We start from the raw sequence: 24,631 nt of genomic DNA on the forward strand, positions 1-24,631 counted from the left end.
CCCAGACTCCAGCCAGCTGGAGGTGGAGGATCAGAGACGGGGTGCTGGAGACCAGGTCCAGCCAGCAGCTCTGCTCTCCGCCCGGCAGCGGCCTCAGATCAGCCATTGAGGTCAGACTTTTGTTTGTTAACAAAAGTTCTACATGACAAATAAAATTAATGTTCCTTCTTTTACAATCCACACAGTGTAAAATGGAATGTCTTACAATGTGTTTGAGTTGATGAGTTACTGCTAAATAAAGAAAGTGTGGCTGACCACAATCCACAATCTAAATCTGATGTGCCAAATTATGATGCTGCAGTGTTGGGCGAGTTACTTCAAAATTGTAATGTGTCATATTTTCCTCCATAAAAATTCAATTAATTTGTATTATATAGTACAGCCTGAAACATTTAACTGAATTGTACCACCTTTGCATATCTGATTAAAGTATAGGTTTATTTTTTTCTTTAAATAGAAGGTAAACAAAAAAGCATGTGACAGTTCATGAGTACTACCACTGATCAGGTCATATAAAATTTTATCAATCATCCTGAAAATCTGAGCAAAAAAATTGCAGTGCCCAACATTCTAAGCATAATGAAATTCAAATGAAGATTTGTGAAGGAAAAACACAAAAAGTGCAGAAAATGATGAACTGCTCAGCTAAAATAAACTCCAGTCATATAAAATGGGAGCAAAACCAGAGAAAAAAAACGAAAGAAAACCAAAGATTACCATCCAAATGGATCAAAAAAGAGGCAGAAAGAAAAAGACAGAACCAATGATCAGCTCCAGGGTCATCACAGACACTCTGAATTAACTTTTGATTCTGTGACAATTAGAAAAGCCTGTGTGAAATTAAACTAGGGGTGAGAAGAACCTGCAAAGTCCCACTGTTGAAAAACAGACGTTTGCAAAAGAGAATACAGTTTACTCGGGGTGTATCGATACACAAAAATCTCAGTTCGATACGTACCTCGGTTCTGAGGTCACGGTTCGGTTCGGTTTTGATACAGTAGGGAACAAAATGCAAAACCTAAATGTTCTTGTTGTTGTCCATGCTTCCCGTGTCCACGTGTCTGTGTCCGCTTTGCGGCACATCACCGATGCCAACGCTCTTCTCTTCTGCTGCATTTGGGCTCAGCTGTGTACGTTCCATGCAGGCGCACTGATCCACGCATCCTCCAGAAGCTTTCCCGGCTCTCTAGACTGTTTTTCTGCTCCTTTATTTCAGATTATTCATTGGAAATGAGGCGCATACATTGTCAGTATGTTATCATTTAGTATCAGAGTTCATTTAGCCTTTTTTTTCTGTTTCTGAATCTCAGGGCGGCGCCCGAGCGATTAGATACTTTCACTCAGGGTGCGAACTATGGAGGGGCCAGGGGGGTCTCAGCCCCCCTTGATGAGACATGAGCCTACCTGAAAACATGATTTGTGATTTTTTTTTTTTTTGAGGGGGGCAGATATTGGAAAAATGCTGTTTCCCCCATGTATTTCTTTTAATTTATTATTGATTTTGTATGATCATAATCATGGATTATAAGCAGAATTAGGCCAATTTTAATGGATGATTTGCGCATCACTATTTCACTTTAATGAAGATGCCGACCCGCATGCAGTACTTGTCCTCACCATTGAGGCGTGGGGGCGCTATGCCTTAAGCGTCACTTAAAGCAGACATATTCCCTCCGAGGCACGCGCATCCCCCCCAATAAGTGAGCCCCCCGACAGCCGCGGTATTGTTCGCACGCTGCTTTCTCTTCAGTGACAGCCCTTCTCCTCCTCCTGACAGAGTCTGCTCTCTCCGTCCTCCAGCTTTTCTCTGAGTTTCTTCAGACGGAGTTGCAGCCTTTTCGCTTCACAGACTCACTTTTCAAAGTTAGCGTCTGTCATGGTTTGTTTGCTGTGGCGCTCTGGCGCATGCGTGTACCGGCGCGACGTGCGCAATACGCGCAACGCGGTCACAAAATCTGTCCTGCGCGCGGACGTCCGTGGACAGAAATTCATGACATTAACGTCCCAGTACGGTGGCCGACAGGTGCAAACGCGCTGCAAACACAGAAAACACATGCAAGAAAGAAACGCTGCAAGAAAAAAATGCTGCAAGAGAAAAAAACGCCGCAAACACAGAAAACACCTGCAAGAGAAAAATGCTGCAATCACAGAAAACACATGCAAGAAAAAAAAACACTTGCAAGAAAAAAAAAAACGCTGCAAGAGAAAAAAACCGCTGCAAACACAGAAAACACTTGCAAGAGAAAAATGCTGCAAATTCAATCCACAACGGAAGTGCGCCAGGTCGCTCCAGAAGAAGTAGAAGAAGAAGAAAGTACGGAAGCCCTACAAGGACATGGTTAAATACTTTTTTTTTTTATTTCCTCCGCTTTGCCGTGATAACGAGTTAATTTCAGTGGTTTATCGAGAAGTCGACTTATTTTTCCACGTTGTCTCGACAAAACGACAGTACGGTGAACCGGGAGTCCCAGTCTTTCTCCAGACAGCGACGCTCCACTGCCACGGACCACAGACAGAGGTGAGTTCAGCCTGTTTCTGAGTTTTTTGTACTGTTACTCATTTCTGAATAACTTATATGATGCACGCAAATCAAACAACTGTCTGGCATGCACAGAACACTGATAATGGCGAGAAAGAAAATAGTAGTAGTTTGAATGTCATGTCCAGTTCTGCTGTAACATCTCTTTTCATTAACTCACTCACATGCTCACTAACTCACTTTCATTTACTCACTTATTCACTTTTACTGACCGATGTCTTGTATCTTTTTTATTTTACAGAAGGAACTGGACGTGGTGATGAGAGTGTGGAACACCGGGATCCAGCCAGGGGCTAAAAGATACGATCCCTTCCATGGAAAACCTTTCCTCTGTATCATGTACCAGAACTTTACCGAGCACAGGACGGCCACCAGCCAGTGGACAGAGGGAACATTGTCTTGGAAGAGGACATCTGTCTTTGGAAAACTGGCTTTGTCTGTGATCCAGATCTTCACCAACTCTGCCTTGTGGTCATAAATAAACTGAATCTTGAGGCAGGTCATGATGCTGCTGAGGCAACCAGACTGTACAGACAGCCGAGGTCCTACTGAGAACAGCTGTCAGTCAGATTAACCCCCACCTACCAACACTGTTGCCACAACAGCCAATGTTAAAAACTTTAGCCTACCGCTTTGAGCACACTTCCATTTCCAGTGTTTTATACACCCCTGTTTTCTGATTTTTTTCTTTTTTTACAGTGTTAGTTTGTATGAAACATATCATGAATGCACTGAAACAAATAAATGTGTTCAGTTTTAATGTGGGATGTTTGCATGTCCTCTAAGTCCAACTATGCTTCACAAATATCCATTTTCTTAAAGAAAAAATCCATTGTATATGCTTAACTTACACTGCTGGGCTCAGCTGTGGCGTTCTTTAATACTGAAGTAACACTCAAGATCCATGTGTGCTTGTTTATTTTGAAAGGTCAAACCATCATTAGGTCATGTTAAATAATTTAATTTTATAGGACAGCTTGATGCTTGAATGTTTATCATTTTTGTAGATATTTTTATTTACACATCAAAGCAACCAAGATGTCAGACATGTAGCCTAATAAAGGTTGATGTCAGCTGGTTTATCTGAATCTTACACCTGTGTGACAACAGTGTGATGGAACAAATAGTTAACTTCAAACCTAAAACCAGGCATTTCAGTTTATGGTACAGCCAAATTTACACCACAGCCATGTTTCAGTTAAGATCTATAAATTTGTTGAGTCAGTCAGTTTTTATGAAGAGTATCTCTTTATAAAGATGAAACTGTCCTGAAAAGACTGTTTAATTGTTCTATATATATGCATTTATACCCTCAAATGGAGGCTGATGTACTCAAATATTTGTGACAGTGTCCTCATGCATGACACTCATGTGGGCTCAGGAGCAGCTGTGATTCATAAAATCATAGATAGGAACCAAAACAATTTGACTCGAAGACATTACAAAAAACTGGATTGAATTTCAAACAGTTTAATACAAAAATAGAATCTTTGTTGAAAATGATATTCTACAATAAAATTATTCAGGATCTGACAAGATTTTGTCATGAAAATAAAACGGCATGAAACTGAGCAAGAGCAGAAAGTGTAAAGATGGCCTCCACACGGCTCCAGATGAGGAAGAGACTTTGACAGGGCTTCCTCATCCTTCATCCCACCAGCATCTTTGTCCACCTGCCACAGTAAAAACAAAAACTGAAGTTACAAAAGAAAAAAACATATAATCAGGAAGCATTCTTGGCTGCATGACTTGTCATCAACAGGATAACGGCTGTAAAGCTGGAACACAGCAGAACCTTCCTGCAGACAGCATCCAGTCCAATACGTTTTTTTTTCCCAATTCAGGAAAAACTTAAATTTCACTCTGGTTCATTTCAAGTCCCAATTTCTAATTTACTGTTCCATAACTGATTCATTTTAATTTCATTTTGTGAAAAAACAAACAAAAAAAAGTTTGCCGTTTTTGCTTCACTATGAATTCAGACAAAACATTAGTAAATGAATTCTATTTTATTTGGATGTTTGAGACTTCCAAATACATCTCAAGTTTATCAAGCACGTTACAGCCACCTTGCTCTTGTAACTCAACATTACCTGTGACTGATTATTCTGTCAACATCGACTCATTTGAAACGACTTTTTTTCTGTAATGAACATATGGCCAAAGTGGCTGTTCTGCTATCTGTATATAACTGAAAAAACACCAAAACAGTACAGTTGTCAGGATGGGAAGCAGGGAAACAGCAGTTTTTCATTATTACATAAGTACAGAAAGCTGACCTGGTGAATCTGGTGAGGTTGTTGCAGTTCTCTGAGCTGCTCCAGAACAGACACAGTCTGGGTCAGACTCTAGAAAACACACAGGTCCTGCATTAGGAGGCTAAATATCGCAGTTCCACTGTGCAAATGCTGGACAGACAGATGTTTGATTTGCGTGCATCATATAAGTTATTCAGAAATGAGTAACAGTACAAAAAACTCATAAACAGGCTGAACTCACCTCTGTCTGTGGTCCGTGGCAGCGGAGCGTCGCTGCCTGGAGAAAGACTGGGACTCCCGGTTCACCGTACTGTCGTTTTGTCGAGACAACGTGGAAAAATAAGTCGACTTCTCGATAAACCACTGAAATTAACTCGTTATCACGGCAAAGCGGAGGAAATAAAAAAAAAAAAGTATTTAACCATGTCCTTGTAGGGCTTCCGTACTTTTTTCTTCTTCTTCTTCTTCTTGGAGCGACCTGGCGCACTTCCGTTGTGGATTGAATTTGCAGCATTTTTCTCTTGCAAGTGTTTTCTGTGTTTGCAGCGGTTTTTTCTCTTGCAGCGTTTTTTTTTCTTGCAAGTGTTTTTTTTCTTGCGAGTGTTTTTTTTCTTGCAAGTGTTTTCTGTGATTGCAGCATTTTTCTCTTGCAGGTGTTTTCTGTGTTTGCGGCGTTTTTTTCTCTTGCAGCATTTTTTTTCTTGCAGCGTTTCTTTCTTGCATGTGTTTTCTGTGTTTGCAGCGCGTTTGCACCTGTCGGCCACCGTACCCCAGGGACCAATGCGCCACGCGGACATGTGAGGCATGGACGAAGCTGCTAGCAGTAGCAGTCATGGCTGCAGGTGTAGCTGCACATGCTAGCGGCAGAACGCAAACACACGCACCATCCGGGGGAAAAATAAACAAACTTTGACCCGTGAACTCACCCGTGCACAGTCCTGTACCGAACGGCCCATACCAAAACGGTTCAATACAAATTCATGTATTGTTACACCCCTACAGTTTACCAAAAAACACATCAACTGGACTATCGAGAAATCTAGGAACGTATTGTGAACTAGTGAAATCAAAACTGTCCTTTTTGGGTCGAAAGGTTGTGGACAGTTTGTCAGACAATCCAAACACAGAATTCAAACCACAGTCACTCTGAAGACGGAGAAGCAGGTGGTGCAGCATCATGATAGTGAAATAAAATGCCACAGCTCAAACATGACAATCTTTCCCCAGAGGGAGACCAGTGTAGACGAGGCAGAGATGGTCAGAGACACTGTGTCGCTGGATGACCCTGGAATGGCTGGTAGAGAACAGGACTTCCAGCACGGTCCTGGTCTGACAGAGGAAGGCAGGAGGCAGAAGGTTCAGCCTGCAGCTCGTTGCTTGGCTGCGCAGTACTTTCACTCCCAGCACTGGTTGATGCATCTGAGGAAAAAGAATGATGGGTATATTTCAGGTATGATGTTACAAAAACATGGTATCGGACAAGTCAGTTGTCAGTCATGTTAAGAATTTAGCGATCCTAATTCCATTATCAGTTCTGCTTATTGGTACGATTCCTTATCAATTCTCTTATCAATTGATTCTCATTGAGTGAGAAATGAAACAATACAAATGGGGTGTTTGCATTAACTCTTTAATATCTTCATCCTGAACAGAAGAAAAAAATATCCATGTCATGAAAACTTTGCAAGCTGCAAGTAGCTCCAGTTTCATCTTTTGGTGTGACATACAGCCAAACTCTGGAGCTTCTTCCTGATGCCAGGTTGGAAAGCTCAAAATCAAATTACACCGGCCTCACACTGGATGCCCCTGCGTGTCTGGTCCAGCTCTGCAGCTCTGTCACTCACAAGGTCTTGGTGTGTCTGCTGTCAGCTGATGTTGGTTGCCAGATCTGCCTCAAATATATTGTTACAACCAACCAACAATAGAAAGGAATCCAAACCTCCATCTCTGTAGAAAATGCATGTTAAACCCGTAAAGACCTGATTTGCATTCAAAAAACACGTCACAACACATAGCCATTCCATCAACCCGCCTCGGGTTCAAAACAAGCTTGATTGTGCAGAAACCCGCCCAATCTGGCAACACAGCCGCTCCGGTCATGGAGCTTTGTTTTGTGCAATTTTGGTGTCTTTGATTTTCCTGCAATGAGTAAGAACAATATCGTTCATTTTTCTAATCCATATAATGATTAGATCGCGTTGTTTGTCATATATTCTACCAGAAGAATTACAAAAAAACATTGTGAAGGTAAAAACACGACACAGATTTTATTTTGAAATCACTGATTTAGGAACACGTGTCTACTTTCATCTGGCACCCGACTCGTTTCTGTTCAGAGTGAAGCAGCAGGGCTCCGGAGTGAGGAAAAATAGGGTCCTTGCTGAAAGTTTCCGGTCCGCGGCTCTGAAGCTGCGCCGGAGCGGACTGCAGCTGCCCCGTGGCTGCTGTGAGCGCATGCGCAGAGCGCATGGTACGTCGTCACGCACTCAGTCGGAACCGATCAGCGGAGTCGTTAAGGAGACAGACAAATAGCTCCATGGAATCGAGACATGAGGAACCGGTTCTACAAAAGAACCGGTTGTCGATTCCCATCCCTGGCGTGAGGAATCTCACAGGACACACTGCTTCGAAAGCCCACACGTTTTTTTTTTTTTTTTCTCTGTCGCACCGCGCCTCCCCTGAAACCCTCTGGCGCCCCCCAGGGGAGGCGCGCCTCACACTTTGAAAACCGCTGGTATAGAACATGCCAGTGTGACTGCTTTCAAGAGAAAAAAAATACCTTTGTCTCAAAGCAAAACTGTCTCTGACAAACTTTTCTGCAAAAATTACATTTACCTGTAACACCGCACCGAGATGGTGTTGCTTTAACTCCCAGTAACACTGTGAGGAACCTGGGAGTGATCTCTGACCAGAACTTATCCTTCAACTCCCACATTAAGCAGGTCTGCAGGACCTCCTTCTGTCACCTGCGTAATATTTTAAAATTAGGAACATGCTGACTCAAAGTGATGCTGAGAAATTAATCCATGCATTTGTTACCTCCAGAATTGATTTCAAAGATTTGGTAAAAATGTTGAGCTCATTCCTCCAGTGAATAACTATTGGTTTGGTTTTAAAAAAAAAAATCTGCATTTATGAATAAAGTGTTTGCACAAGATTAATGAACTATTTACCCCATTATCTGTCTTTTTGTCTTTCAAATTAATTCAAAATTTGATTTCTTTGAACATTAAAACATGTATCTGTATCCCCTTAGAGTAAAGCCAAGTCTTTAAGTTTTACCCAAAACTTTGAATTTGCTCCTTTATTTCAGATTATTTACAGGAAATGAGGCACATTGTCACTACGTTATCATTTAGTATCAGAGTTTATGTAGCCTTTTTTTTGTTCTGTTACTGAATCTCTGTTTCTGAAAAATGCTTTTTTCAAAATGCCAATTTTGTTTTTCAATTGTCTAATACGTGTTTCTGTAGTGTAGTAGTTATCACATTCGCCTCACACGCAAAAGGTCCCCGGTTCGAGACTGGGCGGAAACAGTAAGCTTTTCTCTGGCAGCGACAAAATATTTGGATTTTATTTCTGTGGTTTTGGTTAAATCCGCCGCCATATTGGACCGGGCAGCACGTCTTCACTGTAGAAATGAACCAAACCAGTGTCTTTGTGTAATAAATGTTGTGAATGGTCAATCACCACGTGGTGTCAGGGGTGACCCACCATCAAAGACCACGCTGCCTCTCACACACTCTTCACCTCCCACCAACACACTGCAGAACACACGCGCTGCAGCGGACCATTTGCCCGGACCAAGATGGTGGACACGCTTAAAGACGTCACGTTTCCGTAGTGTAGTGGTTATCACGTTCGCCTCACACGCGAAAGGTCCCCGGTTCGAAACCGGGCGGAAACAATCTTGTTGTGACTGGAAATACAAAGTTAGCCGAAACTGCAGAAATATCATCATATCCCCAGGACTCCAACAAACTCTGATGTATTATCATGTATCATGTATGATGTGGCTGCTGGTCTTCCAGAGAGGGGAAGCTCGTTTTCAGCATACATTTTAATATGTGTCTCTTTTTGTATGTAAATTCTATTAGCTTTCATGCCTTTTGTACGGCCTGTCAAAGTTAGACAGATCCCCAAAGCCCACTTGTGACCACATGACACATCCCTGAGATGGTTTCATCCAGAGGCGTGGCCAGCAGGACATTTTATTGGTGACAGCACTTCAGTCAGCAGCTCACCTGGTCTGACCAGGACAGCTAAAAAGGACCTGTTACTTTTCCCCAACTTTTGCACCAGCTCAGTCTTAGGAGTTTATCTGTCCTGGAGTTTAACACCAATTTTCTCTTCATAAGGAAGGCTATCAAATGGCTTCACCAAAATCCAGTCCACAATCCAGTCGCTGTGTGAGCGCCTGAGTGTGAGTGTGGTAGAAGGGGAGAATTCCACAGCTGCTGAATGAGCGTCCAGTTTCACTGCAGCGGAACAACACACTTCCGCACAGACGTCCAGCGTCCGGCTGTTTAAATTTTTATGAAATATTTTATTATATTACACTGTTGTTTACATCAACTAGGTTGGCGCAAATGCAAATCTGCGCTCTCGCCACAGCAAAAAACACACAACAAAAAAAACCTACATCCGAGTGCGCTATGACACCGCAGCCGCATCGTGATTAAAAAAAAAGAAAGAGGCTTTTGGCCGAGTTGGTCAGCAGCTAAGTCGGCACCGACCAACTCGGCCACTTGAGAGCCCCCCTGCGAGGCCGACTTGGCTTTAATGCTGACTTGACTGTATCCCGGGGGCAGTGCCGAGTTGGCCAGGGCCGACTTGGATTGGTGCCGACCTGACTGCATCCCCTAATTTTACTCGTGGTAAACAAAGTGAAACCAGCGCAGAGTGACATGAAGGGAGAGATAATAGTGCCAAGCATTTAGCGGGAAAGTGGGCATGTCACGTCAACCTGTGGGTCAGTTTAAGGCCAGTACACGCCACAGAACCTCGTAATTGGATGCATGTAATTACACTGTAACGCACATGTAATTACACTGTCACGTGCATGTAATTACACTGTCACGTGCATGTAATTACGCTGTAATGTGCATATAATTTCACACTAAAATGCATGTAATTACACATTAAAATACATGTAATTACACTGTAATGCACATTTAATTACGCTGTCACATGCATGTAATTATGCAGCATCAGGATGATCAATTACATGATTTCACAACATGTGTAGTAATAGATCAGAGTTTGTTGGAGTCCTGGGGATATGATGATATTTCTGCAGTTTCGGCGAACTTTGTATTTCCAGTCACAACAAGATTGTTTCCGCCCGGTTTCGAACCGGGGACCTCCCGCGCGGCCGCCGGGGATTCTTTAGCTAAACGGCCCTAAACCGTTCCCATTCATTCTCTATGGTAGTGCTAAACCTCTCCCTATGGCAGTGAACAATGGGGAAGAGGGTGCAGTTACACGTTTGGCCACCGGAGTCGCTGTGGCCGCCGCCCCATTGATTCCAATGGGAACCGTCATCTGCATTCATTCCTGTCTGTGGCTTCAGCACGACAACAAGGTGAGCAACTTTATCCTCCTGGAGTTGACTGGACTTATAAATGTTCTGGTTATTTTTACTTCATAAAACGTATAAAGTGCCAATTAAATCGTAACTTAAGGCTGAGCTTGTAGAAGTGTTTAAATCATTGTGTTTCGTCGTGATGGTCTGTTTAAAACTGTATTTATCAGCTGGCTAATAATACGTGATGTTTAATGTCTTGGTATAGTGTTTTAGGTCGATTTATGTCACTGTTTATTTTTACACATCTTGAATTGAACTATTTTGTCCGTAATCAGTTCAAAACAGTCTTTATTGACTTAAATTGACATTAACGTTAGCTAACACGACGTAACTTTTTCAACATTTACGGAGCAATTCCCCAACAAATACAGCATTTTACTGACAGTGTTGTGTTAGTACGAGGGTGGACCCAAAAATTCCCGGACTGGAGTTATAACTTTTTATTTTTTAATCTTCGCAATTATTTGAAACTGTCACCTTCAAAATACTCTCCTTTGGCTTGAATACAACGCTGCACCCGAGATTTTCACTGTTCAGAAGAGTCGCCATGACCGTGCGTAACTGTGCCGGAAAGATAGAACTTCGATTTTCCCTCCACCGCCTGTATGCCTGTCTTACCTTTCCGCTGCCGCTCCAGTTTCATCTTTGACAACAAAAAGCAGTCGCCTGGGTCCAGATCAGGTGAATATGGCGGTGGGGAGGCTGGCTGGTCACGGTTTTAGTCCAAAAATATGCTTTACGCACAACATCTGGTGCTATTTCTGTGCGTAACGGGGCGTCCTGTGGTCTGCTGTCTGCTATGATGCGGCCATTTCCGGGTGCCTTCGTCTCACTGCTTCTAATAACCGCCTGAGGATCATCTGTCTGGATCTCTACAATACTCCCATCAGTTCTGCAATGTCATCAAAAGTCCTGCGTGGATCTACCACGACGTCTTCTTCAGTTTTTGTGACGTTTTCCCATGTTCTGGAAGTGGATTGTTGTCCTCTGCGTGCCTGGTCTCCGTGATGTAATCTGATTACTCTTAAAGGGCCCAAACCACTCAGACACCCTAAGAATCCTTCTTAAAGAATGTCTGCAACATGGTGAGTGTTTCTGCCGCTGTTTTCCCAATAAAAAACAAAATGTTTTGACAGAGCGCATATCCGTGGATATCCGCCATCTTGAAAAATCGAAGAGCGGGGTGTCACTCTGTCAACATAAACAGTGACTGTCAGCTGACCGCATCACGGGGGAAGACCAAACCTGGCACAGTTATGCATGAGGCTATCCTGTAGCGACATCTAGCGGCCAAAGTCGGAAATTCATTGTATTTTTTTATTAATAGAATCAGTCCGGAAACTTTTGGGTCCCCCCTCGTATGTCAACCTTTTTAACATCACTGGCTTCTTTGTTAATTACTTTTGGACTTAATTTACCACTACATGGGTAATAGTGTTTTATTGGTGGATATCCGGCTGTAAATGCTTCATTTATCCTCTTTGTTTATCATTAAGGCGGAATCATACTTGTCTACTACGTTTTTGAGTTGATTTATTGCAGTTTAATACACTATTAAGTTTTGTAGATATGCATATTTTTTCATTTCTCCTCTGTAATGGTGTTGTCTATGCATTAAATAAATCAGAAACGTATATTTTACTCATAAACTACGCTTTGTCCAAGTTTATTGGTTGTGTAACTAATGCAAAAAAGTAATAAATAAAGCTCTGTGGTTCTGAAGTCTTGTAATGGACCACAACTATGAGAACACATCATTCATGTATCATAGTCGTGAAATATGAATATAATTTCCCACAGGATATTTACATGAGCTAAAGATTGAATGCCTTTGAATGGTTTGGAATGAATTTGAGTTAATTTCTTTTTATCTGTCTCTGCAGCAAAATGAAGAAGAGTGTTTTTTTTCCTGGCCGAGTCTGTGTGACTTTCCCTGGTGGATTCCTGCAACAGGATCCTTCTGATGAGGCCAGAAGAATCAAGGAGACTCCATCCATGAAGGACCGGAGTGCTGCTGTGAAGGAGGAGCTGGTCAGACAGAGGGAGAGAGGAGCAGAGGCTCCTGGGAGAGGAGCTGCTGCAGTTTGGGAGCTACAAGGGAAAGTCCTTCCGCTGGCTCCTGGAGAATGATGTGGGTTACACTTTGTCCCTCATCAAGAGTCAGCAGAGAGAGGAGGCTGCTGGAGTTGTGATGACTGAGGGGCCGAGCAAAGACAGCCTGATGTCCTTCCGTCGCTACGCCCTCAGCTTTCAGGAGATCAATGATCTCCTCCAGTATGAGGCACAAAAACCAGCTGTGCAGCTCCTGCTGCTGAGGATGACCAGCTGGTTGGGTTTGGTGCCCGAGCCAGCAGTACCTGGAGGGAGGTCTGGGACAGCAGGGAGGATGGCTATGCAGCCTTCATTCTGAAGAGGAAGTGTGCTCCCGGAACCAAGATGCACAAACTGCAGCAATACCTCCAAAAGAGACAGAAGCTCTCCTCTGGCCCTGCCTCCTCCTCTTCTGTCTCCTCTTCTCCTCTTCCCACTCCTGTCTCTCCCTCTGTCTCCCTCTCTCCCCCCTCTGTCTCTCCCTCTGTCTCCCTCTCTCTCCCCTCTGTCTCCTCCTCTGTCTCTCCCTCTGTCTCCCTCTCTCTCCCCTCTGTCTCTCCCCTCTCTGCCCTCCCCACCTCTGTCTCCATCACTGCTTCAGCTGAACCTGTGGGTGAGTAAACATTCAGAAGTTTAAAATTGATTGCATTTTGCTACACAACAGCATTTTACTCTCTTTTAATGTTATTAAAAGAGCAGTCTTGTGTTTTTACTTTTTCTTATGTGCAGAAATGGATGAAGATGATGAGCTGGAGAGGTCAATGCTCAGCATCTCCACTGATCTTTTTGAAATCTGTAAGGACCCATCAGACCCACCTAAGTGCACGGTTTTGTGTAGGTTGTAATAAGTACATATTTGATTTATCTTGCAGATTCCTCTGCTCCTGCTCCAGTCACCCAGCGGCAGCAGCCCTCAGGTTCACAGAGACATTCAGTGTGGACTATTTTGGGACATGTTCTGGTCCTGTGCATGAGTTCAAACGTTCATGACCACGTTCCGGTCACTTTATGCTTGGTTCCTTTCATGTCTGTTCTACCAAAAGTCCAAGTGACTATGAATTGATACATTCTGCATTGAGGATAAGCTATATTTTTATTAAGCATGCTTGTGAAATTGAATGAGGTGGTGAGTGGTGGTTTCAACTTAACATTTGATGTGAGTGCTTCCTCTGCTCAAACATTTATTGTTATTCTGATTACAAACTAACACTCGATAAGTTCAGTCCTCTCAAAACAAAATTTAACAAGTCAAACAGATGAGCAGAAGAGGTTAAGGTTGAATGTTGTGTGAATTGGACTAACATTTGTGTAAATACTGTAAATGACAATGTATCAATAATATGAAGTAACTGAGTCTTCCTCTCTACAGCTGCTCAATCTGCGGCCAGAGATTCTGCTCAGGCCTCCTCTGCTGCCCTGGAATCAGGAGACGGTACAAATAAAGCACTCTACAAAAGCTCAGTGCATACTTTACATTCACAAAGTCCAGATTTACAGTGAAATACTAACATCTGTCCTCTCTCCTCAGCTGTGGCTCCTCTGCAGACCCCTGTCCCTCTTCCACCGGAGCTGAAGTTTCTCCTTCCAGACTCCAGAGACTCCTCTGCTCCAGGTCTGATTGTAGAACACATTTGTTCTTAAATCCTACAACACACTTTCTATATTCTATGTGTTTATTCTTTGTTTCAGAAACTCTCTCCACCCCTGGTGCTCCTCCTGCAGCGCCCATTCATCCCACAGCAGAGCTTCTGAGGGATCAGACCCCCCGAGGTGTGAAATGTTCTTACAGATGCAGCTCATTAAACTACAGGGGTCAGAAAGAGACATCAGACACTTCAGAAATCAAATGCTTTCCTCATTTAGAGGGTTACGGTTACCGACAGACACCTGGTGGACTGATCCTTCACCTCTGTCCTGCTCTGCACTAAACCCTGGTCCTGCAGTCCTCCAGCCCTGCACTGAAGCCCTGGTCCTGCAGTCCTGTCCTGCTCTGCACTGAAGCCCTGGAGGTGATCTGTGTGGCCTCCATATCCAGTCGACTCTGCAGAAGGATCCGTTTAAAATAAAGTGTGAAAAGAAAACATGGTATTCAAATAAAGATTACTATAAATTATAAAGTAAATAACATTATGATGATGATCATAATTATTATTAATATTCATATTATTATATATTATTACTATTGTTGTTGTTGTGGTTGTTGTTGTTGCTGTCATTGTTGTTGCTGTTGTTTTTAATACATATCTCAATTGTCAGCGCCTTTATTTAAATTTTTAAAGTATGGACCACTCCACAAAGTCAGTAAATCCATCCATCCATCCATCCATCCAAAACACCAAAAAAGAATGTTACATTTCTAAACATATTTACTGCACATGTCAGCCCAGAACAGGTATTATTTTGTTCTGATTTGTTTGACACAGAGAGTCTTAAGTTAGCATTCTTGTTTTTGTTGTAAATATATGTTTTAAATGTAAATATTGTGTATATATTTATTAACATTATAAGCCAATGTTGAAACCTGTTGTACATATTGTAAAGTATTAAAATCACAGTACTGTAAAATAAACAAGTGATTTGGATTGACTTCTCAATTCTATAAATATATCATCAATATAATATTTAAATGTAAGTGTAATTCACGGGCCTGCCCCTGACTCGCGCACTTGCGGCATTAGAATGAATGGAAACAAATCCCTGCAATCTGATTGGCTGGAATGCCGGCGCCCCACGTGGCTGGCAGGCTCACTCTGATTGGCTGGCTGTCTGAGCCCACAACACACGACTGGCCCCCGCGTGTGAGGCGAACGTGATAACCACTACACTACGGAAACATATGACGTCTCTCAGCGTGTCCACCATCTTGCTCCGGGCAAATGGTCCGCTGCAGCGCGTGTGTTCTGCAGTGTGTTGGTGGGAGGTGAAGAGTGTGTGTGAGGCAGCGTGGTCTTTGATGGTGGGTCACCCCTGACACCACGTGGGGTGGCTGTGGTTCAGTGGGGAGAGCAGTCGTCTTGCAATCGGGAGGTTGTTAGTTCGATTCCTGTCTCCCCCTGTCTGCATGTCGAAGTGTCCTTGGGCAAGACACTGAACCCCGAAGGACTGAGCGCCTTGCATGGCAGCCGCCTCCACTGGTGTGTGAATGTGTTTGTGTGAATGGGTGAAGGTGTTAATGCAGTGTAAAGTGCTTTGGGCTCTGTCAATGCAGTGTAAAAAGTGCTATATAAGTGTAGACCATTTACCACGTGGTGATTGACCATTCACAACATTTATCACACTAGACACTGGTTTGATTCATTTCTACTGTGAAGACGTGCTGCCCGGTCCAATATGGCGGCGGATTTAACCAAAACCACAAAATAAAATCCAAATATTTTGTCGTTGCCAGAGAGAAGCTTACTGTTTCCGCCCGGTCTCATTTTCTATGGTAGTTCTTTTCACTACGGATGCGATATACTTTTTGGCCACCAGCGAGAATTTGGGGGCGCTGTTTCACCCTCTGCGGCAGCAGGAAAGCCGGTGCAGCTTCGAGCAGAGCGGATCTGCTCTGGTACGAGATCACGGGAGACGTGACGGTGGACCGAGACAGAGCTGATTAATTGTACTGTAAGGAGTTTTAATGAAGCAGGTAAACTAATCTCCGTTAAACGAGTTAAAATGGCGTGTAACCGTAACGTTTCAGCTTCTTCCTTCTCCGTCGACCACCATAGATATTAAATATAAAGCCTCGACAGTGTGGCGGGAGTGTCTGTAGTATAAGTATCTCTGAGCAGTCATGACTGAATTATAAAGAAATGCTTATTCAACGAACGTGTTGATACTAGGTTGACTTGGTTGAAAGGTGTATGTGTGAACCTGTGTCGATGCTGGGGGTGGGGGGAGGGTGAGCTCCCCAGACTACCTGCACTTCTTCTCAAAGCTGTTTTCTGCTGTTTCAGTCTCTTTATATAACAAAACAATCATATATCACTGCTCACAGCTCGACTAAACATTTTAGGGAGCTCAAGTTTATTTTAAACTACTAAACTTAACGTTTCTCCATAAAAGTATATTTGCTTGTGTTATTACTGCACAACATATATTTTCCTGTGTATAGCAAATACTAGTAATGACTGTCATCTTCTGTCTGAAGGGATGTGATGATTCTGTTTATGATGGGTCACTTTACACTGTTAAAGAAATGAAGAATTAATGTCTTGTCTGTCCAGAATGAAGAGGAAAATAATTTTCCCCGGGAAAATGAGGGTGTGCTTCAGGAGAGGACCGACAGGTTTTCTGAGACAGGACCCCTCAGAGGAAGCTCGGAGGATCAAAGATAACCCTGAGCTCCAGGATCGATCGGCTCCTCTGAATGAGGACAGAGTCAGGGAGAACGCCCGCTCTGTGGTCTTCCTGAGAGGTGGAGATGTGTCCGACAGGCAGGAGGTTCTGGGGGAATACCTGCTCCAGTTTGGAAAATATAAGAGCCAGTCCTTCCGCTGGCTGCTTGAAAATGACGTTGGCTACGTCATTTACCTGATAAAGCAGGTGGAGGAAGAGGACAGAGCTGGACTGTTCAAGCCGGAGGGTGCTAAAAAGGAAAGCCTACTCTCACTTCTGGAGTACTGCAGAACTTTTCAGGAAATAAAACAACTAGTTCAATATTTAAATGAGAGACCGGCTGAAGCACCAGTGACTGATGAAGGCCAAAACCTGGTAGGATTCGGGGTTCATGCAAAGAAGATGTGGAGAGATGTGTGGGAGAGTCGGGGGGATGGATACGCTGCGTTTATCCTGAGGAAAGCGTGTGTCCCAGGCAGCAAAATGTTCAGGCTCCAGCAGTACCTGAAGACACGCCAGCTGCAGAGCGGTCCAGCGGCGGCAGCATCCTCTCCTCGTCCTCCAGGTGTGCTGGCTGTGCAGGGGACCGTATGACCACAAGCAAGCATGGGAAACATGAGCACTCTCATGTTTTATTTTTCACAGAAATGGAAGAAGATGAAGAGCTGGAGAAGATGATGCTCTCTGTTTCCCCATCAAAGTTCATGCCTCCCCAAGGTTAAAACATAAATCCCACACTAACAAGTACACACACACTCTGTATATTTACACTGAAGCAGGTTTTGATGTGCCGTGTCTCTTACAGTCAGTCAGAATGAGGACATGATTTCTTTTCTGTGTTTCCAGGTTCTGAAGTTCCCGGCGTCTCTGTGGTCAAAGGTTGCGTCCGACAAGAATTCATGATTATCTTTCTCTTGTTTTTATTGCTCGTCGTTGTTTGGCCACGTTCAGGCCTGTTCTAATGCATGTGTTCAATTCTTCTGTTTAATGCTGAAGGTCATCGTGGAGGGTGAGTACAAAGTTGTTCTCTTGCATGCTTTTTATCCCACTTCAGGGTTCGGTATGAAAGCGGTCTGCTTACTGACCAAAGTAAATATTCAGAAATGCTGAAGTAGAACAGAAGTACATCCTCCAGCTGAAGGTCTGCTTTACCTCTTCAAACAGGAAGCTAGCGATCAGTTATCACACCAAACCCTGGATGTTTTTACCATCTTCTCATGTGTTTTATGCTTTATGTTTACACATAGGCACTGTTACTAAAAGACAAATGGATGAGCTGTTTGTGATGTTGTATTTTCATGTTTCAGAAAAACCTCACACAGAAACGCTCACTGGACCAGAGCAGCTTGATGTTGACAGCGCCCCGAACTCTTCACATACAGGTACACATCCCCTGCTCTGCAGATGTCAGCTTCTGATCTTTTCTTTCTGTGTGATAGTTCTTCAGTCGTATATTTAATTATTCTTTCTTTTAACGATGGTTCAGTGTAGGAGCTTGTAGTGTGTGTTTTACTGTTATACGTATTTGCATTATGTAAGTTGTCGTGTGTTCTGTGCAAGTTTGTGTTCATGTACTGTATGCACTGCATTGTATTATGTGTGTATTTGTATTTATTGTCACTTGTGAAAGTTTCAAGACTCCAGGAAGAATTGCTGCTGCTTTGTAAAAGCTAATGAGGATCTTAATAAACCGAATCAAATCTGTGTTCTCCAGTCCCGCTGGTTCCAGCCAAGGCTCCGGTGCCAGTACCGCCACAGCTGCTCGCTTTGAAGTTGCCTGTGACAGCAGTGCAGGCTGCCGTCTTCAGTCCAGGTAAAGACTTCTCAGAGTATGATTTTTACTTTTGGTAAAGGATAAAAAGAGGTAAAACTGATCTAAGACATTTGATTTGTTAAAGCTTCCTCAGCAGTCTCTGCTGCAACCTCAGCTGCTCCATCAGCACCACCCCTCCCCCCTGCTGGGACCCCCACAGCCCAGTTCCAGGAAAAGCCCGCTGCCCCCCCTCTTCCAGGCTATGACCAGGACATGCGGCAGTGGAACTGCTCTCAGCAGCAAAGAATATGGATGAAGACAGAGATGGAGGCCTTGGGACTGTGGCCCGGCTCTCGACCAGTGAGACATGCGATGAACATGATCTCCTTGTGGCGTAACCCCCCTCAGCCAGAGCTCATCGATGCCATCTATGAGCTACCGTCACCCAAGTATTTTCAGCTTCATCCATTCTTCATCTGGAAACCAGAGCATGCCATTATGGAGAGAGTCCGGAACACCTGCTCTCTTCCATGTCTTTACCGCTGTCCACGTCCCCAGGTGGTTTCAGCAGGAGTTGGCCGTCCCCGTGTCATCATCGGGACAAGCGGGCAGTACTACATCCTGGCTTCTCGGCTCAGCTGCAAAGTGTGCAAGAAGTTCTGGTTTGCAGACAAACCACAGTGGATGGACATGCTGCCAAGTCGCTTCTGTAACATCTTTCCAGCTTTCCTGACACACAAGAAAGCCATTTGCAAAACTGTCATGGATGAGCTGCGACGCACAGGGAAGTCTCCCAATGACATGGCCAATCAGCTGAATGAAGCCCTTCACCTCAAGTATGAGCGTGCACACATGTCCTACCTGTCCACCGTGAAGAATGTGCTGGATGGAGACAGTGGGCTGTATGGCCAGCGGACCATCACAGGGACAGTGAGAGAAAAAAACACCCCCTCTCCGTTTGGTGGCTATGATGACCAGGATGGCTGGTACGGCGTGGCGCTCACCGCTCACTACCTGGTGGATTGCCTCATTCAGGAGTACCGCAGGCAGGAGGGCACTCTCAATCTGTTCCTGCAAGGCACTTTCGGGCAGGTTTTAAGAGCTGACCACACCCGTAAAGTTGCTCGGAAGGTGGTGCTCTCCTCAGGGACGATGTCCTCCTATGCGGTCATGAATGAAAACTGGATGATCTTGTCTTGGGTGATGCTGCAGTCTGAGTGTGACCGATCCTTGGAGCCGATGTATGAGGGACTGTCCAACCGCTACGTCTCTGCAGAACAGCAAAAAGCCCGATACCAGTGGGTGGACAGGTAAAAGCCAGACCTTATGTTTCCTTTTGTGTCTATGTTTTAAAAAAATAAGAAAATATTATCCACCAAATGCATGTCTGTGCACATTTTATATCCTTGCTGTCCTTCTCTTCATGTGTGGACAGGGATTGCTGTGCTGCATTCAGGATCCCAAATCCCAAGCCTCAAGAGCACCAGATCTGGGATTCCTGGAAGACCACAGAGGCCATCGTGACTGAGGCGACTTCTGGGAACCTCACAAACAGCTCTGCTTCTCGCAGAAAGTACAACGATGGCATTACCATCAAGCTGGATCTGTTCCACTGCATGCGACGCTTCACCAGGGAGTGCACGTCAGAGCACCATCCACTGCACAGCTCCTTCTGCAAGTTCCTCTCAGCTGCTTTTTGTGTTGTGGATCAGACCGACCTACAGAGACTCAAGCAGGCCTACGTCTTCTGTGGGATAGATCCCCCCAATCCCACCAAGCAGCACATCGAGGAACATTGCCGCTCTAAAATCCCTCAACCTGAGGAGCTGGTAGCGAGGGTGGAGAGCGTTCTGCACCGGTTCTTCTCAGAACGTGATCCTGATGGTGTGCCACTGTTCAAGCCGTCCATGCTTAAAATCTGGAGGATTCAGCGGGTCCACATCCTCAGAGGCTGCCTGAGTGATCCGGAGGTTGAGGAGGGGATCCTGTACCGTTACGGTGGAACGGTGCAGCTGAACCACGTGAAGGGGGATGGAGCAGCCGTGCCTCTGTGGATCCCTGTGCGAGGCACCTCTCAGCAGGAGGGCTTTCACAGCCATCAGGCCAAGTGGGTCACGGGGACTCAGGTGTCCACGGAACTTTTTCAGGCTCAAGGCATGATGGGCATTGCTCGGTGGAATTTCCAGCGGCTTGTGGACCTGAAGCAGCCCGGCGTCAGTCTGCCATCGGTGTTTCACCCCGCCTTAGTGGTCCAGTTAAACACTCTGTCTGAGGAGGTTACGGGCCGAGCCAAGCACCCGGTATTGCTGGTCTCCCAGAGAGACTCTGGGGAGCGGTTCGGCCTGCAGTACGTGGAGCCCGGCTGTCGTCCCGTCCCTCTCGACTGGGACAAACACAAGTCCCAGAAAACAGCTGGGGAGGGAGAGCTGCACACCTCAGAGCCGTCTCCTCCCCGTGACACACCGGCTGACCCACCTGCTGAGATGGCAGAGGAACCTTTTGCTCCGGTAAGACTGAAAATGTCCCCCCGCCCCCCCAAGAAAAAGAAAAGAAAAAAGAAAGTAATGTAACCCGAATGATCAATGCTGTATTTCAGGATGACATCTCAGCGTGGCGACTGCAGAGACACAAATCGTCCAGTCTGCCAAAGTCGACGGTAATTCAGCTCATCTGTTCACACACGCAAACACACACACACTTTATTTTTTTAAAACTAGATTTAAAGACACAAAAGACTGAATGATTTTCTGTTTTTGTTTTTACCCCTCCATTAGATCCCCCTGCCATCCCACCCCTGCCAATCGCTGCATCTCCACGTGCTGCAAGAACAGGCCCCATTAAAGCAGGAGGTTTGCTTTTTGTTCTGGACCACTCCAGATGGACTCAGCCAATGAGGGACGCCATTGATGGACTCCTGGAGAAGCACAGAGGCCAAAAACAGTACCTTAGCCTGGTGGACAGTGAATATGCTGCCATGGTCCATGCTGCTGCAAAAAAATCCCAACAATTTACTGCACCCCACTACTAAACAGCACATTTCAAGGTACGTTAAACATCTGGCTAAATTAGTCAACACCTCCTCATCCCTGAACACCAGCCCAGAAAAATTACTGGAGACGCAGCAGCTGTGGCACCAACTCACAGAAGGCAGTGAAACAACATCTGTTCCAGTCCTACAACTTCCCCCTGCCACTGTGAATCCCCCCGCCGCCACCACCAAGCTCCAGGAGGCTCCACTGACAAAGGCTGAAATAGAGAAAATGGTGCAAGAGATCGTCCAGAAGCAGCAAGCACAGCCGCAGCAGACGCCTCTGAAGAAGAGGACCAGAAGCTGTGTCGCCTGTGGCCAGCCACAGTGACAGAAATGGAACGTGTCCTGTGGGGGGATGTAACCAGGGTACAAGGCAGGGAGGTCCCTCTGTCAAAGCAGTAAAATAATCATAGCAGTAAAACAGACGAGTCTGTCTGCCTGAAAAAAAAAAAAAAAACCAAAAACCCTTCAATGGATCTGGGCAGAGTTGCACAGACCTGTCCGTTATCACTGTAAAAGGAAAATAAAGAACTGTTTCCGCCCGGTCTCGAACCGGGGACCTTTCGCGTGTTAGGCGAACGTGATAACCACTACACTACGGAAACTGCCCTATGTCATCTTGCAGCGGATAAGAGTGACGTCACTCTAAGAGGCGCTTTAGCGGGGTTTACACTTCCACAACTTTTAGCCACGATGTTGTCGTGGCAAGGTGTGCCAATCTGGAGTCACGAACCGGCAGGTTCCCGGACTGTTCACGACTAGTTCACGCACAGTTCATGACCAGTTCACGGACAGTTGGCGCACAGTTCACGGACAGTTCACGAATGCGCCCGTCAGTGTCAGTGGGGCCCTTTTCTGGGTACTCGCCGGTGGCCAGGACTCCCACGCATTCTCCCGCATTGTCCCGATGCCTTCACAAGGAGTTCACGGACAGTTGGTGCATAGTTCACGGCCTGTTCGCGATATTTTGTTGTGACCAAAATTTTGAACATTTCAAAATTTTCGTCCCGACATGGCACGCAGTCCCGACGGGTTTACGCACACTTCACGCCACTTTACGAGTGGTTTGCGACCGTTTGAGACACGATTCGTGGCAATGCGTGCCACAGAATCGTGCAAGTGTAAACCTGGCTTTACTCTTCGTCCGTTTGCTGTGAAGAAAATAGCACAGTTGGCGGTCGAGGGTCGCCCGTTATGAAAATTTCAGCGAGTGTTTCCGTAGTGTAGTGGTTATCACATTCGCCTCACACGCGAAAGGTTCCCGGTTCGAAACCTGGCGGAAACAATCTTGCTGCGACTGGAAATATAAAGATCACTGAAGCATCAATAATGTCATCATATCCGCTGGGGCTCTGATGTATTACTGCATTTGTTGTGAAATCATGTAATTGATCATCCTGACACCGTCGCACCTAAAAGGACAAGGTACCTTTTGTTAGTTTGATTTCCTGTCAAATTGATAGAATGAGATTCCAGAAATCGTTTTTGGGCAAAAAAGAAAAAACGAGAATTCAACTCGTTTTCTCGTTTTTTCCGTTCTGATTGACAAAACGACAAAACGGATTTTCCACTCATTATTCCCTTTTTGACAGGTGGGCGGGGCTTATGTCGTTCTTGCTTTTGATTGGCTCATGCTTACACTGTTGTTTTCAGAGTAAAGGTCTGTCTTAAAGCGATTTAAGGCTGTCTGTCTCACTCCTCCAGCCTCCTGTCAGTACTGTTATATTGTGTTATATCACTATAATACTTTGACTATTGTTCATGTAAGAAACCACAACTGTAACTTTGTTGACAGTGTAATTACATGCGCTTGACAGTGTAATCATATGCGTGTTACATTGCAAAGACATGCGTGTTATAGTGTAATTACATGTTTGACAGTGCTATTACATGCATTTTAGTGTGTAATTACATGTGCATTACAGCATAATTACATGCAAGTGACAGCGTAATTACATGCGCGTTACAGTGTAATTACATACATTTTAATGTGTAATTAAATGCGTTTTAGGACGAGCTGTCACTGGATTTCTCTCTCCATGGAAAATCCTCTATACAACCTTTAATTATTGAAGTTTGAACGTTGGGTCAGTGTAGCTTCCGTTCAATTGATATTTAATTAAGAATCAAAAAACAATATATTGAAAAATGAGTGGTTTTTTCTTTTTTGATTTTTAAAATAAAAACAAAGAAATGAAAATTTGTTTGTTTTTCGATATTCCGTTTGTTAAGACAGATCAAATAAAGGAAAGGTGAAATACTGGCCACAGAGCAGACTTCAATGTGATTTTTAAATTTCTTCAGTCTCCGTGACCCGGCAGTTCTATCATCTGTGTTTTGGTTTTTACGGTGGGAAAGTGGGCGGGTCACATCAACCTGTGGGTCAGTTTAAGGCCAGCACACACCACAGAACCTTGTAATTGGACGCATGTAATTACGCTGTCACGTGCATGTAATTAATCTGTAATTATGCAGCATCAGGAGGATCAATTACATGATTTCACAACATATGTAGTAACACATCAGAGTCCGAGGGATATGATGACATTTCTGCAGCTTCAGTGAACTTTGTATTTCCAGTCACAACAAGATTGTTTCCGCCCGGTTTCAAACCGGGGACCTTTCGCGTGTGAGGCGAACGTGATAACCACTACACTACGGAAACATGTGGTCTTCATCAGCGTGTCCACCATCTTGTTCCGGGCAAATGGTCCGCTGTAGCGTGTGTGTTCTGCAGTGTGTTGGTGGGAGGTGAAGAGTGTGTGAGAGGCAGCGTGGTCTTTGACGGTGGGTCACCCCTGACACCACGTGATGATTGACCATTCACAACATTTAATCCACAAGCCACTGGTTTGGTTCTGTGTTTTGCCAGAGGAGATGTAACCCCGCCCCCAGGGCCTGACGTAGTCGATGCGTGGCCGGGGCCCTGATCTGTCTGACCTGGCCCAGCACAGAAGTGGTGCCTCGAAAGCCCCGGTTTTTGGGAGCCAAGGCCGGAACGCGTTGGTGCGAACACAAAAACCGGTTCAAAGTTGGGGGCCGGCCCCGATTC

At 44.8% G+C, this 24,631-nt stretch overlaps 5 non-coding genes across 5 annotated transcripts; 3 read left to right on the forward strand and 2 right to left on the reverse strand.

Annotated features, from left to right (window-relative positions):
• The first annotated feature begins 8,260 nt into the window (after nt 1–8,260).
• trnav-cac (transfer RNA valine (anticodon CAC)) lies at nt 8,261–8,333 on the forward strand. Its single transcript has one exon. It is a non-coding gene; the product is annotated as a tRNA-Val (tRNA).
• A 298-nt stretch (nt 8,334–8,631) lies between these two features.
• Nucleotides 8,632–8,704, forward strand: trnav-cac (transfer RNA valine (anticodon CAC)). The gene has a single exon. It is a non-coding gene; the product is annotated as a tRNA-Val (tRNA).
• A 13,407-nt stretch (nt 8,705–22,111) lies between these two features.
• On the reverse strand, nt 22,112–22,184 carry trnav-aac (transfer RNA valine (anticodon AAC)). Its single transcript has one exon. It is a non-coding gene; the product is annotated as a tRNA-Val (tRNA).
• A 607-nt stretch (nt 22,185–22,791) lies between these two features.
• trnav-cac (transfer RNA valine (anticodon CAC)) lies at nt 22,792–22,864 on the forward strand. Its single transcript has one exon. It is a non-coding gene; the product is annotated as a tRNA-Val (tRNA).
• A 1,307-nt stretch (nt 22,865–24,171) lies between these two features.
• trnav-cac (transfer RNA valine (anticodon CAC)) lies at nt 24,172–24,244 on the reverse strand. Its single transcript has one exon. It is a non-coding gene; the product is annotated as a tRNA-Val (tRNA).
• Nucleotides 24,245–24,631: the final 387 nt, after the last annotated feature.

This window comes from Salarias fasciatus, chromosome 10 (assembly GCF_902148845.1).
Source record: "Salarias fasciatus chromosome 10, fSalaFa1.1, whole genome shotgun sequence".
NCBI lineage: Eukaryota > Metazoa > Chordata > Actinopteri > Blenniiformes > Blenniidae > Salarias > Salarias fasciatus.